The sequence below is a fragment of the Poecilia mexicana genome, unplaced genomic scaffold (genome assembly GCF_051168715.1).
Source record: "Poecilia mexicana isolate PSO_F unplaced genomic scaffold, ASM5116871v1 scaffold_13, whole genome shotgun sequence".
NCBI classification, from domain to species: domain Eukaryota; kingdom Metazoa; phylum Chordata; class Actinopteri; order Cyprinodontiformes; family Poeciliidae; genus Poecilia; species Poecilia mexicana.
The window spans coordinates 15,466,919-15,481,463 of record NW_028263382.1 but is presented as its reverse complement, the minus strand read 5'-3'; the positions used below and the strand labels follow the sequence as shown (position 1 = coordinate 15,481,463).

The window sequence follows — 14,545 nt, the reverse complement described above, 5'->3', positions numbered from 1 at the left end:
GAACAGAATCGGTGACAAAGGGTAAAATTGTCCAACTCCCACCAAAAAAAAGAGCCTGACTTACTACTGGCAATGCAGACCAAGCTCTGACACAGACATCCAGGGACCTAACAGGGCCCAGAGGGATGCGGTCAGACACCTTCCCATGCATCCTGCAGGACCCTGCTGAGCTGGTCCGGTGTTCCACGACCAGGACGAAAACCACATTGTTCTTCTTGAATCTGAGGTTTGACTATTCTACAGATGCTCCTCTCTAGAACCCCGAATAGACCTGACCAGGGAAGCTGAAGAATGTGATCCCCCTTTAGTTGGAACACACTCTCCAGAACCCCCTTTTTGAATATGGGAACCACCAACCAGGTCTCCCAATAAAGGGGAACTGTCCCTGATGTCAACATAATAATTGCAGAGTCGTGTCAACCAACACAACCCCACAACATTCTGAGAAACTCTGGTTTCCTTGTGAACTTGCCACTGAGGAACCCACTACAACACAACAAGACCCAGTGGCAGCAACGCAGTGAATGGCAGCAAGTGAATGGAAGGGAATGGTAGACCTGAGGCCTAGATGAAAGCATATCTGCGTCATAGTGGCTCAGTCAAAGTCTAGACTTAAATCTAGACAAAAAAAAAAAACAAACTGATAGACGTTCTCCATCAAATGTTACTGAGTTTGGGTTATTTTGAAAACAAGACTTGCGGGTGATGGGGAGGCTAAAAACAAAAGCATGCCACACTTTTCAGATTTCTCTTTTTATTTTATTTCCATAAAATGCATAGAAGTCTCAATTGGAATTTGACATAACATTTAGTGGTAGATATATATTTTTGCCCAGGACTGTATAAAGAGGAAGAAATTCACAAAATATGGAAACATTTATTTGACATTAACCAAGCCAGAAAATGCAAGTTGATTAAAACGAGAAGGTGACTGGGGAAGTGAACATAGAAACTCCCACAGCTGCAGCCTGCTGGCTTGTGGCCACTGTGGTCCTACATGCAGAGCACTTGCTGAAAACACAGACCACAGAGAGCGCCACTGAGAAACCAAACTGCCTATCATCAAACCACACAGCTGATGGAGGAAAGCCAAGACCGGATTTTAGACCCAGGCACACACAGAAACGGCTAGCTGATCCCTCCGTCTGCATGAAAACTCCTTCTTTACAACGCCGAATCACTGAGAGGGTTAACGAGAAAACTAAAAAGTAATCTTAAAAGAACATATTGTTAGTTTTTTCTTTTTTTCCCCTGATGGTGGAAGCTTGGATTAACAATAACAGATACAACTTAACTACTCCCAGACAGAGAGAGGTTTAGGTGCAGCGGCTTTAGTAATGAACTGGCAAAGAGCCAAATCTCCAACAAACTGGAGCTGACTACCAAAAATGTCCAGGCAGACATGACACACATGACAATTATGTGGCTCCGCACTTTGCAAGGACACAAAAACACAAAGGACACCTGCACACGCGTGCATGATTGCACAGAGTGACGTCCAAAAAGTAAAGCATCCCACCAAATACTTGTAGGAGGAGGCATGCAGATACAGTACAGATATGAACCTCTGAGCACATCCACACATGCCAACTCAAGATTAGATGTGGAAAAGGAATGAGAGAGCCTGGAGCATGCAGACTGTGTGTGCGTGTGTGTGAGGATGAATCCTGAGCCCACACTGAGCTGTCTGCCTCAGCCTCCACTGAGCAAACAGCGGGGAGGGAGAGGCCTACGCTACAGCACTGAGGAAACTGGTATGACTGGGAACACACACTCACACACACACACACGCATACACATAAATAAACGTGCCTCGTGCAGCTGACAGTCACCAGCAGACACAGAGCCATCCTAGAAAGCACAGCCAACCCACCAGGCCCACCGAGCGTAAGCCATTGTCTGAATCTCTAGGTGATCCCTCAAGTCCCATCCAGGAGAAGCAGCCCACTTCAGCTCACACTGAGTTACATCCACATACGCATACACACGCACACACGCACTCAAGGAGCAACAGTTTCTCACTGTGCTGAAATTAACCATACCAATTAGCTGCCTCTTTGACCAATAGGGATACAAAGGGCTCCCCCTAGAGGTAAAATCGCATCATTGGAAGACTCAAAAGAGAAATATAAGAGAATTGGGAAAATTAGTGCCCAATTACGAGAAACGTCCGAGCCAACAAAGGATTTCACTTTAGTGCGGGGAAATGAGGTGATTAAACTGGAAGTGAATGAAGTGCTGCACATGTAAAATAGGCTTTATGAGGGCTGAGGACAGATTGCGTACTGATTTGTTGCTCCGACTGGTCTTTTCCTTGAAAATGTGTGTGTTTGGGTTTTGTTCCAGTCAGACCAGTAAAAACACTTAAGTCTGTACACCTGGCCCACACACCTGTTTCGTCCACTATTGTCCATCTGTGTAGTCACTCATGCAGACACACACACACACACACACGCACACACACACACACACACACACACACACGCACGCATGCATTTCGGCCCCTTCAGAGCTTTATGTGAGCATGCACAGAGGAGGGCTGATATCAGGCATCCCACCACCACTCTGGTGCTCCCCTCCCCCATCCCCGGCCTTTCCACGGCTGAACTTAACAGATTAAACTATGCAATATCACCCATACCAAGTCACCCCCCCCACCCCACCCCAATTCAATTTCTTCTCCACTCTCCTCCTCTCTCAGTCAAATGATTTCTCTTTTTTTTCCCCCTCTCTCTCTCCTTGTCCACTTTCAGAGAGAGAGAGAGAGAGAATGTGTGTGTGTGTGTGTGTGTGTGTGTGTGTGTGTGTGTGTGTGTGTGTGCGTGCGTGTGTGTGTGTGTGTGTGTGTGTGTACACGTGTGTGCGAGCAAACACATTCCCCTGCTCCTCTGATGCTGGGCTCAAACTGGCACACGGAGGGAAACGGTGGCTTAAAATGTTCAAACGTGCACTAATAAAGCTCCTGTGTGAGCGTGTGTCTGTCAGAGGGAGACAAAGAGGCCACACACTCGGTTTGACAGTGACAGACAGACAGATGGACGGACAGGAGCGGGTGTCTGTGCAGGAACGAAACGTCTGCCACAATACCAGCTGGAAAACGTCAGTTTCCTCGAATCGCTGTCACGGCACCGGGTCGGCCTGTTTGCGTGTGTAAATGTGTGTGTGCATATTTAAACTCAAGAGCAGTGACAGAGAGTAGCAGGCCAGACATATGTGCAGAGTTGGGCCACAGATCATGTCATTTCTGTCAGGGCTTTGTGTTACCTGCAGAATGGGGTTTTAATGAGAGGTGTAGGGTTTCCCACATGGACCTCCTTCTTTGTCCACTGGGTGTGGCTTCTCTGGGAGTCCCTAAATCACAGGGTCTGTTTGTGCATAAATCCACATGCAGGCTACTGTTGGCGCACACCTCTTTATGCGTCCTGTGTGCAATGCTCTCCTGGTCTGAGCGTGTGGGTGTGTTTGCTGTAGCCCATGGCTGGCTGCAGAGTGTGCCGAGGGTAGTACATCAGGGTAAGGCAATCTGCCTCTGAACAGCTCCTTCAGGTGAGATTTATCACCACTGCACTTGGCCTCTTATTATAGCGATGGATTCCCAACCTCTGATTCTGTGCGTGCACCTCTCTGTGCTGGCAATGTGTGTGGGTGCGTGGGTGTGTGTATGTGTAGGTGTGTGCGTGTGCGTGTGCGTGTGTGTGTGTGGTACCCTACCAAAACCCACCCCCACCTCTTCACCTCAGTCTGCATCCCTATTAAAGCGCTGCAGAGAAAATCAGCCTTTTTTTTTTGACTCCACCCTCATAAACTCCTCAAATGGACCCAAAAGAAGCACAGAGGAAATAAGAGATGCTCCAGTTTTATAGAGCGACTAGATTCACATGTTTACATTTAAATATAGAATTTCTAATTCTACACACTTTTTATCATTCAGCGTAGTTTTTGGTATGCCGGTATGCCAGTTGGTTTAAGTACCGAGTATAAAAATATTATAGATTTTCAGCATTTACACATTTAAAACTAACAACAAGCTTATTGCTTGTTGTTACTGAACTGATAAATCAGTGATTCTTGAGAATAGGGACAAAATGGGTTTTAATTTTCCCATATTTTTTTTTTATTATTTCTCAACCTTATGTATGCAAATATGACAAATAATGTTTAGAAAATATGAAGATGCTAAGGTACAGGCTCCCAGTTGCGAATTTTTTTTTTAAAAATTACATTTTTAATCGACCTGACCCAGAACTTTGTCATCACCATCTGACAAAAATAAATCTAAAATGATTTTTAAAATACCCCATTAGTGATATTTTTACTCAATTTACAGACAAATGCTTCTCAAGAAATAAAATAAATATTATTTAAAACAAAAAACAAGAAAAAGTCCATCTGATGGAGTTGACAGTGCATGACGGAGTTGACACAGAACTGAAGGTGGTGACAAACTAGTGAGTAAAATGAAAAACTTGGTACATGTGAAGTAATGCAATTCATGTAAAATACATTAAAATGAATTAGTTGCACAATTAAGTGAGATTTGACAACAATTTCACTGAAAGAGTCAGAAAAACTCTGACGGAGTTGACATCTGACGGAGTTGACGAAATGCCAAACTACCTCAATTTATATGATGTTATTCTGAAGGAGGCCATATTGTAGCTCGTCAGGTCCATGAAATCTTTACAGTTTACCAAAATTAAGCTTTTATTTCGCAAAATTTCATCAAAGTTTTGTAAATTGTCAGTTATGGAGTTGACACATCATGGTTGTGACAAACAACTTAGGAATAAAACAGAAGAAAAAACTAAAGAATAACTTAAGCTAACCGGAGCTAACTAGCCCTCCTAGCAAAGGAAGAGAAAAGACAACGTCATGGGGTCCTCAGAAGTTCTGGTGCCCCCCAATAATGCCTGATTTTTTTACATTCTTTTCATTTCTGACGGTGTTGACAAAAACTAAGGACAAATTTCAACGGAGTTGGAAAATATCTAAAAATTATTTTTAATTCAATTTATCGATACTTTTATAATTATTTATATGACTACTTATACTTAATTGTCATAATATATAATTTTAGTATTTCTTTAATTGTTTTAAACTATAAGAATGTGTTGAGTTCTGCTCCTGGACAAGGGCTTTTACAGGCATCATCCACCGACTACAATGTTTAAAATAAAAAAATATTCAGCAAAAAAGAAAAATATACATTGTTGTGCTCACATGACCCAGGTTAGTTTAGTTAGATATTTGAAAAAAATATATTTTGTGTATATTTTATTCAAATTTCATGCTTTATCCATAGGACCTGTTTTGTCCCTATTCTCAAGAATCACTGAAATATTAGTTATGTACTAATGAAATTACATGAAATAATATGTGGAAACATTTTACATCTTGATTTGGTTCATTTTCAGGCTGAACTTTCAAAAAGTGAACCAAACAATAGAGAGAATGCCATGCAGAGGCGCTGACGTGAAGTGTAAGCTGTGTCTCTGCACGAGATGCATGAAGTGGTTTTACCTCCTATCCGTGGCTCTAGATGGATTTGTATTTTCACCTGTTTTTGCAAACTGCCCCAGGGTTCACTTGCAAGCAAATCAAGACCCACTCCAAAGTTCAGAGGACCTTTCACATTTCCCCCAAACACAGCAAACTATCCAAAGAAATACATTTCAATATATTTTTAATGGACCAAACGTTTCAGTGTTAAAAGGCCAAAATACACCAGCAAAAACATTTAATATAACCCTACCTAAATTTGAAGGACAAGTGTTTTATTGAGCAGGATATTATCAATCTAGCTGTTCTTATTTGCTAAGAACTGTTTATTTTAAACCAGCTAATCGGCAGTGCACAGCAACACTTTTGTGGAGAGGAGGCTTTGTCTTTGCACCATACAGCTTGAGGAACCTCTGCATACTCCCATCTTTTTCTCTGGCATCTCATTAAAAAGTATTTAAGCTTTCAAACATTTCAGGCAGTTTTGAAACTGTAACTTTTAAAATTCTTGGTATATCTCAATATGAGTAATTCACCCCTTCCTTAAGCTAGTGTGAATAAACCTCACAGGCACCGTCAGTTAAATCGTTGCAATTTTGCCCTTGACTTCAGTTGCACTTATATTTACAAGAGTGATGATTGCATAAAAAGCTTCAGAGGTACACTTCCTTTTCCATACTTCAATTATTATAAGCTGCGGAGCTGCTCAACCCGATCTACAGACTGCTGGAGGGGACGGGGGGTAGGAGCAATATGGACCTCAGAGTGTGATGGTAGTTTTTTAAAAAGCTGTCACTGTAAACTCTTTTTGGAGAAACATGCTGATGTGACAGTCTGTTAAAGGTGTTAAATCCAGAAAATGAAGTAATGATACACTAGGTGTGCATGTGAGATCCTAACAGAAATAAGATTTTAAGCATTTCCTGCATTATGACCCAGTCTTCCAGCAGACCGCCAACATTTTCAGGCTCCACTTATTCCGTGTGAGATCGAGTCTGGAACCTCAAACAGATCAGACAAACCAGCTTCCTGTAATCCAGTTAACCTTCCTGTTTGTGCTGAAGCACCTCGCTGCTCCTCCATGTCGCTGCATGTCGACATGGCGGAGCGGCAAACTGACCAGATTAGATACTCCTTGATGTTGGATTCACGAAAACAAGACCTCTAAAAAAAGAATAAATAAATAAATAATCTGTATCTTTGTTTTTCACCAAAGCAGGAAGTAGTTAGATTTAGTCGGTTACGTTAACTTAAGTAACTTATTAGAAAAATTTTATTTTTAGGACTGGTTTTACTTCACTATACATTTTACTTGTACTTGTAAATGTACAGTGAATAGTATATTCTCTGTCACTGCAAGTACTTTAACCTGTTCTATCACTACTTTTACTTAAGTAAAAATATGGTAAAGTATTGCTACCATCCTCTGACTTTCACATGTAAAAAGATTTCACAAATCATAAACTTTGTTTTAAGAAATTTAGAACTTTGGTAGATTATTCCAGTACAGGTTTAACTCAACCATATAAATTATATTTTTATTCTTCTCCAAGGTGATTCTAAAGTGCTCCCTCTTTTGAGCTGTAACAAACAAAATGAAGATTTGATGATGTCAATTTAGATTTTAAAAATGCTTAGGATCATCCATGTCAGCTTTGGTCACTAGAGACAATCAAATGCAGCTCAGACTTTTTAAAGATTGCCCCGAAAGTTTATACTCAATGGGAAGCTCAGAAGCAGATGCTAATTTTAGTATTAATAGCAATTAGAAACAGAGATTACAGATCATTCCAATTGTGTCGCTGCAGCAATGTTTCTTTTTGCTTCTGAATCGGCACATTTCTGTGCGTTTGGAGCAAACATCCTGGAAATTTGGAAGAGTATTTCCAGGGGAGGAAACAAAGACAGTAGAGGAAAGTAGTTGATAAGTCATGTTCTTTATATTTTAGTTTACCAAAAGTAAATAAAGTCGTTTTGTGGCGTTGTTAGACGTCTAAATGTGGACTGATTTTAGCCTAGTGCCCAAAAAAATGTTAAATAGAAGGAACGGTAGCCAGCTTTAAACTCATGACCCTTCAGCTAGCTGCCTGTGTTTTTGTAACAAAGCTATGTGTCAGGATAGATACTCTAGAACAAATGATATATAAATCAAGGGCATGAGTGTATTGTTAGCAGTTATTTTTTTTGAAACTCTGTTCCTCTTTCCTGCCGTGGCTACATTCTGTCAGAGCTGCATCCTCGCTGTTACAAACAACTTTTCCACGGTGGTGTGTGGTGTGTTCTGCTTGGAAATCACAATTCTTCATGCACAACCCCAACAAACGTGAACATGGACTCTGATGATGATATCATGGAAGCATCTCATAGTGCAGCTGAATTGTTTCACAACACTGTAGACTAAATGGCGTGCTTCATGCTTTCTGACATTTTTGCATTTTTCTCTGTCTTTTTGAGGACCTTATGAATTTTTTATTTAAATTCTAAGTTTAGACCACTTTGGCTTGGCCTAAACCTGGCATAACTTAATAGGTTTTAATCAACTATGACTATTTATAAATCTATTATTGACTCATGTCTTATGTATAGATTAGATATTGAAATTGGGTCTAATGCTCACTTGGAAAATGTTTAATTTTAATTCATCTTGTGGTGTAAGCTTAAACAAGAATAACAATCCAAAATAAACAAGCCAAAATATGACCTACAGCAACACAGCGCCGTGGAGCAACAGCCACGCTGATCCAGAAATAACGTCAGTATCAGGTCTGGTGATGGCATTTAACTAGATCGGACCCAGTTCTCTAGGAATGAATCAAGAAACTGTTTGGTGCAGACTGAGAACAAAATAGATTTGGTTTGAGCTATCCCCATCTTCTCCCACCACACACTCCTCTTCAGATTTACACGAACATTCATGCTGAATTTTCCTAAATTTGCTGGCTGGAAAGCACGCAAGGTCCCTAAGCAGTGGAGCTGACTGACAGTCAGTTAGGTAGCACTGGAGAAATAGGTCATAGCGCTATAAATACTTATCTATGCTTCGCTCTTTCTCCCTCTCTCAGCTTCTTTCGCTCTTACCTTCCTAAAAAAAAAAAAAAAAAAAAAGGGCAACTACAACATATAGAAAGTCTAAGTAATGGAGATGATGAAAGGAGAAACTCGGAAAAAGTAACCCTCTTAAAAACATCAGACCTCAGGCTCGCTCCCATAAGATTACAGAAAAAGAAAACTCGGAGAGGAGAAATGAGTGCAACAGTGTGTGTGTGCGTGTGTGTGTGCGTGTGCGTGCGTGTGTACCGGAGGCAGAGTAGAAATGAGCGAGTGAGGGAATGAGAGGGTGAGACTGGGAAGGGGAAAGAAAGCTCTAGAACTGGCAGGCTGCGGCCTGAGCCATCACACTGGGCTGTTTGCACACAGAGCCGGTTATTACATGGAACTCATTTAGCTGGGCTCAGTCAGGCAGGGCACAAGTAATATTATATAGGCCCTGCTGCAACTGCCTCCAATACAGCAGCACGCGCTTATCTGCATCTGCCCCTTCTAACCAGCACAAAGAAGTAATATCGCCGAGAGACACCGCGCATCCCCACATTCTGAGTTCTGGCTGCTGTGAAGCCGTAGAAATGAATTTAATTGCGCTTTGTTCCATTTTTAAAGATTTTAGTCATTTTCTAATCCGAATATATTGAGACGGGATATTTATATCCCATCTCAGAATGTGAAACATTATATAATAATTTGGTAACAGTAGACTATAAACCTTTCCTGTCAATAGATTTGAGTCTAAATCCCCCTAAAAAGCTCTTAAGTATAAGCTTTCTAAAAGGAATTACAGGGATCTAAAAAAAATGGATATAAACTGTCCTCAGTTATAGTTTCTGCTGAATATCAACACAGACATTGATCCAGGATGGGGAGGAGTGATTTGGAAGTGGTGGGGGTTTAATGATTTGAGCCAAAGAAGGAGGTAGAGAGGAGGGGACCATGGAAAGGAAGTGGCTGAACAAAAGGAAAACAAGTGATGAGGAAGAAGGGAGGTAAAGATGCAGATAGGGCAGCGACGTTGATGTGAGGAAGAGAGGAAATCGGATGGAGAGAGAAGCAGAGGGAAAAAGATAGAAAGAGAGATTAAACGTTTCTCTAATCCAGCCGAGCGACAGACTGGTAGGGAAATGCTCAGTGGATCCACTCATCAGCCGCTGACAGACTCGGCCCAAGATTGTTTAGGACCCTAAGCACACACTGATTTGGGAGGCCCTCCTCCATTTAAACCCATCTTCCACCGCCACTGAAATCATGCAAACAGAGTAAATTAATCACCAGGTTAGACTAGTCCACATGTTATTTTAAGCTTTCATGTTTGTCTAAAAAGCAACAAAATGACTCTTTGTTGAGTTTTTGTAAAAAGTACATAGGTTTTATGAAGCTCGTGTTTTAAAGGAAGTGTAGAAAGAACCTGTTGAACAAGTAATTAAAGCTTTTGTTTAATCCGACAAAACACTCAAAAACAGATGCTAACTTTAGCGTCATCAGTGGCTAACGGTTAGCGGATCATGGCATTTCCACATTTATTTTTTCATTTTATACCTGCAAATAAACTATTTAATATCCATCTACTTAAACTACTGTGCATGTTGACATGTTGATTTTTCCATGAAGTCCAGTATTTTCATGAAACATGTTGGTAAAAAAAAATCAAATATCAATTATTCCACATACTTGTGTTATTTTATTTATTTTTTTTAACTTCCCGAAGGTTTGGTTTTAGTTTATTTGGGCAAGGTGATTCTTTTGAATCTGACAGACTCAGATCACTCCTCAAATAAAAGTGAATAATTTTTGCCGGAACCATGTTTCACCACAATAAACTGTAGTCAAACATAGTAAACGACTAGAAATCACAAACTGTCCAATGCTAACTTTAGCAGGTACAAAACTTTCTGAACCAGATGGCTCCATTTTGTATCTGAGGACGTAATGTGCGACATGATCAAAACTGCAAAGGTCCAAAACAGAGAATGGAAGAAAGACCCACTCCCCCTCTCTACAGTTTCACAGATCAGTAGTACAATCATGTTGACCATATAAGAGATTATGCTCTGTTTGAGCCTTACATCAATCATTTCACATGGTTTGTTAAAGAAATATGCCATTAAACAAACTACGGAGACACAATTATTGACTTACTCATTTGGTCTGACGGTCTTGTCTAATATGCAGCTTTTCAATACAGACTTGATAGAGTGGGCAATAATTTTAAATTGCTTTATAATTGATATTTAGGAACTTCACACCCCTGTCAGACCATCATGTATCTGCCTTTCATTTCAGCAGTGTTGGAAGCCATGATGCAAAATTACGCCTGACTACACACTGAGTCTGTGGCATGCACAGCTTGAAAACTAGCCAGCCAGGCTGCCATAAATTTGTTTTGGCAAGTTGAAACATTTCAAGAGAGCTGCAGCTCCCACACGCGCTGTTTATGTCCACCACTGCTACAGAAGAGACGTATTTTCAATTCAAATGCTGCAGTAAGACCTGTCCAGGGTGTATCCCGCCTCTCGCTAAAAATGTCTCGCTGTAGGCAGGCACCAGCACCCCTCCTGACCTCTCTAGGGACAAGGGTGTACAGAAAATGGACAGACGGACGGACGGACGGACGGACGGACGGGCGGGCGGATGTTGCAGTAAGGACACAATAAAAGCAATGCTCAATCTCGCACAACAGTAACGCATCTACACTTATGAAGAAGCTCCCAGCTCAGCATGTCAGATGCTTGAAAGTGAAAGAGAAACTAAAGCTTGACTTACGTTGTGACTAATACTTTATTTATCTCACCAAATACGGACACTCATTCAAATGTCTCTACAGTTGAGCCTTGAATGTGAAATAAATCAGTTAAAAAAATTAAATGAGACGTTGACATCATGGCAGACGTATGATGTCTGCCATGATGTCAACGTGGCATCACGCTTAGCACACATTTGAAAGTGTGCTAAGCTCATCTTGATGGAGCAGAATGTGGTGGCTTCCCAATATGCATGCACTACTTGGAAGGGGAAGACATCAATTTTAATATTGTTTTTGGTACAATTGAACTACTTTACGTAGCTCATGTACTAAAGCAGCATAGATATGGTGAGGTTGTGGCTCTGGCTAGAGACTATGTTGTTCTGTACACTGCAAAACCTGTTTATCTGGCATCAATAAGACATTTTATCAGTGAATTTATTCCTGAGCCTGAACAATCTTTAAAGAAATTTAGGGACCGAAGAGGCATTGTTTCCGCCCCAGGCTCGCAGCCAGCCACCCTATTAGAGCTGACTTTGAACCCAATCTCGCTGGTTGTTTGGCCCATTTTTAGCAGGATAGGCCTCTAATTTGTGAGCCTCTTGTAGCAAGTTTGTTTGGGGACGTGCTAATTAAAAGGGTTTGTTTAAAAGCCCATTTCAGTGTTGTAACTGGAACGTACTTAAAGCCATACTGGGTAACGATGGCATTTATATAGCCAAGGAGATGTTAAAAGGGGCTTCGATTGCTGCGGCTGAGTTGTCTAATACATACATTCAGCTTTGCAGTTTCACAGAGCCCACACTGATTCAGTGATCTAACATCTCTGCAGAGCTGATACTGGCTGACAGCTTGTGCTGCCTTGTTTTGTGCCTCGTTTTTACCTCCTTTGTCTAACTTAAAGCACTTAAAAATCAATATAGGACCACCATTTGAAAGTGTGCTGTTGTTCATTAGTCACTGGCCCTCAGTCTGGCATTTACTCTGCATTCCCTGTGCACCTTTTTTTTTTAACCAACCCTATTCTCCTTCTTTTCTGCTCAACCTCTGCTCCCCCTTTGACTCCATGCAAATCAGTCAATTTAATCCCCTGACATGGTCTCACCGAGGGCCTCTGGGAGCAATCTGGCCACACTTCTGCTTTGCTTGAACGAGCATACCATGGACCAAAGACGACTTAGAGGAGGATGGCCGAGGAGAAGACGAAATGTTTCGTGTGCTACTTCCCACCCCCTTTCCCTCCTCGTTTATGTCCAAATCCTGGTGCAAGATTATCATAAACAGTTTTATTTATGACGCTGGTGTTAGTTCTGGCATAAATAATGCCCAGGGTGAGCTCCTTTTTCTGCAACCCCTCAAGCAATATTGTATCCCAAAAAATAGATATTGAACAAAAGGGTTATACAAGTTGGGTCATATGTTCGACAACGTGAAGAGAAACCTAAGAATCCAGTTTTTACATGTAGATTAGAGGTTTAATAAACAGGGAATTTGAATTAAAGCACCTATAATCACTGTAGAATAATTCAATGCATGTCAGACTAGTCAATATATTGTGCTTTTCACACTCTCTTATATATGCTGCTGGCATAATTGTGTAATGGCTTCAAAAATTGCATATGTTCATTGTAAAATAACAAATTTCTGCAGCAGATTAAACGCAGTTCAGAGTCTTAAAAATCAATCTTGAATCAGATAGTAACTTTTGCATCAGCTTTAGTCTCTTTTGTACCCCATTTTTAGGGAATATAGTGGACAGTGGACATATTGGGTGAAGGCAATACTTCCACTATCAAGATTCTCTGCAGCCTCAATTTATAAGATGTGAATCAAACACCAACTTCCGCAAGAGCAGCAACTCGGCGGGAACAACACATTTCAACAACTGAGCACACCGCTGACTGGCAAAAATAAAAAATTAACAACTTGTTCAGCTAAGCCGGTGGTGCCCCCCAGTGCCATCCTGAACATAAAGTTATACTCCCAATATTACAAAACAAACCACTGTATGGCATTTCTTTGGCGTTTCACCAAAGAAGTCATCTTGTTTTCTGAACAGTGAGACTGTTGTGTTTGATCGGCCCTGACTACCAGCTGGTCATAAACTCTAAACTTTGATCTTTTTCCAAACATGTCATACTTTAGAGCTCTTAGGCTGTTGACTGAAGAATACTCAAGGAATACTCCAAGTTGTATTTTGCCACTTCAAAGTAAGCCACAGCTGTGAAAAGCTCTTTGAAAGGAAGCTCTACTTGTTTAAAACACGTCTAGATGAAGTTAATTCCTGCTGCAAGAGAGCGAGAGAGAGCAACACTTTCCGCAGGGAGGAAGAACAGAGGAAGGCAAGGTTCCTGTTTAAGTCCTTTGAGTTTTAAAATTGTCTAGTATGTTGAATTTTAAAATGTTCTTTGTGGAATTTTTAATGATAAATAATGAGCTACATTCTCCATTCAAAACAATCAGACTGCAGTTTTGGGAATGCTAAGCTAATTGCTAATACAAGATGCAGTGGAAAATTTAAAATGTGAATTGTGTAACCGTTGTGTCTTTGCTTTAAAATATTTCTAAAACCCTCCTTTAGAGTGAATTTTACACATCCAGTTTGATGTCTTTGATCTTGATATGAATAATTTATCACTGCTCAAGGCAGGCAGGAAGGCTACAAAAATATTTAAAATGCTGTTCATACATTTGTCTTCTTATATTATAGCTTTTAAAGAAAAAAAAAAAGAAATTTGCCTGAATCTCTACAGGTGGAGATTCTGGAGTTAAAATTATTCTAGTGAAGAGGGAATATTTTATTTCTGGGGACTGGCTGGTGTTTAATTACAATAGCAATCAACCAAAAACACTAAAATACCCTGACAGCCAATCAGAGCAGCCCTCCAATCAGCACCATAGCACCCAGGTTTCCTGCCTGCTGTGAAGTGATATTCAAAGCAGCCACATGTAGGCTGGCCGCGCGCTGGATCGCACGAAATGTCTCGTGTCTGCACATCAGAGTGAAAAGCAGAGCGACTATCCATATGTGTAATCTGGTCTCAGGTAGTTACGGAACTGGCACATGCGTCCGATGTCAGTCCCTGCTGCCGCACACAGCTCTGCTTCCCGAGACTTTTCTTTGTTTCAAACTGCTTAAAGCCGGAGCGGCTTGGAGCGCTCCAGCACATCACGGTTGGCTCGTATCGGAGCCATTGTGGAATATTTTGGCTGGATTAGTGTAAGCACCCACTGACAGGAGCACATCCGCTAACC

General features: G+C 41.0%; 1 protein-coding gene across 1 annotated transcript in view; it reads right to left on the bottom strand.

Annotated features, from left to right (window-relative positions):
• Positions 1–14,545, bottom strand: part of dpf1 (double PHD fingers 1) — a 58,518-nt gene that overhangs the window by 42,931 nt on the left and 1,042 nt on the right. The gene's annotated exons all lie outside the window — the stretch shown is intronic.